The following is a 6,148-nucleotide window of genomic DNA, read 5'->3' as shown; positions in this document are numbered from 1 at the left end:
CCAAACCAAGACTGCCAGGAAAAGAACTATTCCCAGAGAATATAGCAATCTTTTATAATTTCTACTAAAGAAAAAAGACTTCTCTGGTGGTCCACTGGTTAAGAATCCACCTGCCAATGCCGAGGACACTGGTTTGATCCCTGGTCTGGGGAGATCCCACGTGCCACAGAGAAACAAAACCTGTGTGCCACAATTACTGAGGCCCTATGCCTAAAGCCCATGCTCCACAAGAGAAGCCACTGCAATGAGGAGCCTGAGCATCACAGTGAGGACTAGACCCACTCACCACAACTAGAGAAAGCCTGCACACAGCAACGAAGACCCAGTGCAGTCACAAAAAGAAAAAAAGACATATCAATAAATTTTGCCAAATCCTATTTCCCCTGGGTCCTGAAACCTTCACCAATGACTAGGGGTCCAGCATGGAGTTGAGTGGTTGAGCCCTGAGTACTCCCTACCCTGAGCTCCTGCATTAGGTCAGAATCTTCACTAGTCACTCAGTGGTGAAGACTGCACTTAACAGCATAGGAAATGTGGTTTGGGACTTCCCCAGCATCATGTGCCAACAGCACCTAAATTCAAGTGTTGCTTCTTAGTGCTGGGAAATCTGTGCCAGCTTCATCTGAGCTTAAAGTCCTCCATTATTCAAGGAAAAGTGTGAACCATATGAATGTCCAGAATACTGAATTTAAAGAATATTGAGATTTTATATATCTGTGAAAAGAATAATGCCATAAAATATTCTATTGATATGCAAACATTTTCAAAATGTTATATAAAAGAATCGAGCTCCAAAATAGAATATACAATGTAATTATATATATATATGCATACAGGTACAACATATGAAAATATGTGTAAATATATATACACACAGGAAAAATGTCTAAAAGGACAAAAAGTAAAGTGTTAAAAATAGCTAATCCTGCATCAGAAGACTGAGCAATTTTTTTTCTGTTTCCTTTTATCTACTCTAGCTTTTCTTCAGTGAGTCTATAGTGATTATTTATTGTTCTGTCCACTCAGAGTATCACCTCCTGTCTTTTGGGGGACTGACTGGTCCACCTCTAACTTTATATCATACTTGGGGAAGTAGCCTTTAAATAGAACATCTCTTGAACCACAGGACTGGACCAGGGATGGATATGTGACACAGGTCAGGCCAGCCAGAGTCCTTGCTGGAGCTGGAAGGAAGGGTGCCCTCTTCTCTCTGAATATAAGGCTGTAAACTTGGAGAAGCCTGGAACCATGGGTCCAGCTCTTTTTGGGGGATGTCTGGCCTGAGAGTTGTGGGTGAGAGAATAGAACCGTGTCAGTTCTGGGGGGAAACAGTGCAGCTGGCAGAAAGTACCAGGACCCCTGCCCACAAAGTAAATGCTGGAGAGGTCAAGCAAGGATTGCCTCCTATAGAAGCAGATATGCAATTGGGAGAAGAGAGATGGGAATAGGAATGGATCCCTCCGTCATGCAAAGTGTCACTTGCAAGGATGTCAAGAACTTGACTGAGAGAGTGAAATACATTTCCAAACAGGAGGAGGTGGGCAATGGGCACTAGGTGGGAGGGCTGTAACCTGTGGTCACTTCACATAAAGCCCATTTATCTGCTTTTGTCAGATAACAGTGCAAGGGCAAACTTCCTTTGAGGGAGACTAAAGGGTAACTGCATTTCACAAATACAGGAGCATCTACCACGAGCAACAGAAGCTTCCCCCAGCTGACCTGGGAAGCCTCTTCCTCTTCTAAGGGATTCCCAGCTCCAGGAGGATTGCCCTGGCTTCTCCTCCCCTTAGCCCCAGAGACTCTCCTACAGGTGGTCACCTCTCTGTAAGATAATATCTAAAATCTAGGAAAACACATTAAACTGCTTTCGCTTTCAAGGCACAATTATTTAAAGAATATTCATCAAGCATTTGTGATGCGGCAGACACTATGCTAATCTCTGTGGACACAGCTGTTCAATTCCTGTTATCAAATGAAGCCTTAGGATTGTGCTAGAAGCTGAGAGAGGTGGGGGTGCTGGGAAGGCAGATGATGGGGTTCCCAGGGTGCTGAAAAGACTTCTCTGAGCAGCACCATCTAAACCGAGACCTGGAAGAAGTTACCCAAGTGAAGAAAGGTGAAGACTACAGCATCGACCCGTTAGAAGAGATCCTGGGCTTTACTTAACAGGACCCCTGCTGGCTAACCCCCTCTGCGAGATGTCACTAACCTGAGGTGCACCTTAAGCCAGCTTGAAGGCACTGACATCTCTAAGCGCTGGTCAGAAAGTCTTGAGTTGTATCCAAGGTTTCTCAAAGGACAGAGACGTGAGTCACATAGTGAAATGTGATCTCTTGGGTGCACTGTGGACATTACCCAGAATCCTCACAACCGGTCAAAGGTAGATAAGACCCACAGCTCAGAGCTGAGAAGAGTGATATGAGAGATGGAGAAAATTCTCCAGGTCACCATGGGCGTCAGAGGTGAAACTGGCAGGGAGCCAGGGCAGCTGCTGCCTGGGGTGCGACATCTGCATTGGCCACAGGGAAAAATGAAGCCTCAGATGGTGACTGAGAAAATCAGACCCCCGGTACATCTCTGAAGAAGGCACATTGTCTGCTCCGTCCTTGGGCAATCTGGGACCAGGAAAGGCCATGTGTCCTTAAAACTCAGCTCCTCAAGTCTTCCTGCCTCTCCATCGACTCAAGGAAAACGTGGGTGGGGGTGTGTGCAAGGCTTTTAATGTCCGGAAGACACCCAGACTCACCCTACTTCTGAAGGCTGAGTCCAAGTGAAGACCCAGCTCTGCAGCCAAGATTGTTAGCTGAGGAAGGAAGGGGAAAAAGGTTTAAAGTAATGCTCAAAATTCTCCAAGCCAGGCTGCAACAAGTACGTGAACCGTGAACTTCCAGATGTTCAAGCTGGATTTAGAAAACGCAGAGGAACCAGAGATCAAATTGCCAACATCCGCTGGATCATCAAAAAAGCAACAGAGTTCCAGAAAAACATCTACGTTATTGACTATGGCAAAGTCTTTGACTGTGTGGACCACAACAAACTGTGGAAAATTCTTCAAGAGATGGGAATCCCAAACCACCTGACCTGCCTCCTGAGAAATCTGTAGGCAGGTCAAGAAGCAACAGTTAGAACTGGACATGAAATAACAGACTGGTTCCAAATTGGGAAAGGAGTACATCAAGGCTGTATATTGTCACCCTGCTTATTTAACTTAATATGCACAGTACATCATGAGAAATGCTGGGCTGGAAGAAGCACAAGCTGGAATCAAGATTGCTGGGAGAAATAGCAATAACTTCAGATATGCAGATGACACCAACCTTATGGCAGAAAGCAAAAGGAAACTAAAGAGTCTCTTGATCAAAGTGAAAGAGGAGAGTTAAAAAGTTGGCTTAAATCTCAACATTCAGAAAACTAAGATCATAGCATCTGGTCCCATCACTTCATGGCAAATAGATGGGGAAACAGTGGAAACAGTGACAGACTTTATTTTTTTGGGCTCCAAGATCACTGTAGATGGTGAGTGCATCCATGAAGTTAAAAGACCTTTGCTCCTTGGAAGAAAAATTATGACAAATCTAGACAGCATATTCAAAAATGGAGACATTTTGCCAACAAAGGTCCATCTAGTCAAAACTATGGTTTTTCCAGTAGCCATGTATGGATGTGAGAGTTGGACTATAAAGAAAGCTGAGCACCGAAGAATTGATGCTTTTGAACTGTGGTGTTGGAGAAGACTCTTGAGAGTCCCTTGGACAGCAAGGAGATCCAACCAATTCATTCTAAAGGAAATCAGTCCTGAATATTCATTAGAAGGACTGATGCTGAAGCTGAAACTCCAATACTTTGGCCAGCTAATGTGAAGAACTGACTCATTTGAAAAGGCCCTGATGCTGGGAAAGATAGAAGGCGGGAGAAAGGGACGACACAAGATGAGATGGTTGGATGGCATCACTGACTCAATGGACAGGAGTCTGAGTAAGCTCCAGGAGTTGGTGATGGACAGGGAGGCCTGGTGTGCTGGGGCCCATGGGGTCGCAGCGAGTCAGACGACAGAGCGACTGAACTGAACTGAGACTTGAAGTTCTTTCTCATCTTTCAAACATTTAGGGACATAATTTTGAGCTCCATTCAGGGCATGTGTGTGTGTTCAGTTGTGTTTGACTCTTTGCAATCCCATGGACTGTGCCTGCCAGGCTCCTCTGTCCATGGGATTCTCCAGGCAAGAATACAGGAGCGGCTTGCTATTTCTTCCTCCAGGGGACCTTTCAGACCCAGGAATCGAATCTGCAACTCTTGCATCTCCTGCATTGGCAGGCGAATTCTTTACCACTGCACCCCCAGGGAAGCCCCCCCATACATGGCAGTTGTACTCATTTTAACATAATTCCCACTTAACAGTTTCTATCACAATCATCCTTAACAACTTTTGTTTCTTTAACCTGAAAGTAATCACTCTGGGATAAAAATCATCTTGGGTTTAATCCCAGATCAGTTCAAGACATCTCGTTACTTCAGCATCACTGGTTCTTACAGACTGAATAATGCTTTTAATTCAATTTTACTGTTAGTCACTCCAGGGGAAGGGTAATAGATCAAATTTATAGGCCGTTGAAAACGAATTCTTACACAGGCCCTTTGAAATGAATGTGAGTTTGTAAGCTAACGTTTTAGTGTGATGCCTAATGCTACATATGAAAATAATGCTTTTTCATACATTTATATGTTGTTTTCCCCTAATAATGACATCATTCGACTCTTACTGACCCTTTTAAAAGTTTTCGGGGTTGATTGGGCTATACATTTTGGCTCAAGAACTCACCATCTGGGAAACCAGATATGCACTGAGGTCTCCCTAAAGGACAGACCACATGTATGAGCTCTTCTAGTACTTAAACACTAACATGTGTTTCACAGTTAATTTAAAATTGATCAACAGTTTCTTCAGGTTAAATACAGGCCCATTCATAATACATCAGTTGTTACTCTGGGTCAGCAGAGGCGGCATAATGCTAAAGACTTCATTTTACCCCCTTTTGAAATTCCATTTAAGATCACTTCATACTTCAAAATTATTGGGGTTTTGCTGAATCAATGACTATATTTCCAAATTCAAAAACTTGACAATAAAGTTTTGATATATTTTTAGAATCTCCAGAAATGTTTAGGTTATTCCCAGAGGAAATAAATTAAAAGCCATACTTTAAGGACCAGTATTTATTCTTTGTTTTAAAATACTGGTTCCCCATTACTTGTTTTTATAGTTAACTTCTTTGGTAAATAGAATGTAGATTTAGTGGAATATATGGAAGGTTTTATCAATGACATAGCAATATATTAAAATATTAAAAATTTAGTCATAGCCCTATGTGATTGCTTCACAGCCACTGTAATTTTTGAGACAGAACCAAAAGTGTTAACAACAAAGCAGAAACCATTTCTCTCAAGTGCTTAAAATAGGAGGAAACCATCCCTCCCCCCATCCTAAATAATGCCCAAATCTGTCAGTGTAAGAAAATATATTTATTTTTTCCATGACAATACTATGATAAAATTGTTAAATACATGCATGTTTTAAAAACAGACATAAGTAACATCTTTAGAGTTAACAGCCAAGCATACTAGTTTTATATTTAAGTGTCTTAGTAATAGGTTACTTATAATTCTATGTTCTTGCTATGACCATGTTTCCCAAAAGATATGGACACTAAATTCTGAAATTATACAATGATATAAAATGTCCAAATTTTTCCTTTTAACAGCAACATAATTTCCAAATTTTCATTAAGGCAGAAAATACTTCAGTTGTTATCTCTGTAAATGGAATGATTTTATTCCATGTTAAACTCGAAATTCTGTGAACCAGACTGAAACACACAAATATACTGCAATCTATAGAGTTTGCTTCCTGCATATGTGTATTTAAATGTTTCCAGACATGATTAAGCACAATTTTTAGGTGCAGAACATCACAACTGATCATTCAGGATAAAAAAAAAAAAAAGTCTGTAGTGGTAACATTTCAAGAAATTAAACAGTTTTGGATTTGCAGTTTCTCCCTATCTTTCAGCTACATTTGCACACACCTGACCAAACAAAAATTAGTAAACAGTTAACTAGTATTTATAAAAAACTGAAAATATTTAACATA

This window comes from Ovis canadensis, chromosome 16 (assembly GCF_042477335.2).
Source record: "Ovis canadensis isolate MfBH-ARS-UI-01 breed Bighorn chromosome 16, ARS-UI_OviCan_v2, whole genome shotgun sequence".
Lineage (NCBI taxonomy): Eukaryota > Metazoa > Chordata > Mammalia > Artiodactyla > Bovidae > Ovis > Ovis canadensis.
This window is presented reverse-complemented; position numbering follows the sequence as displayed.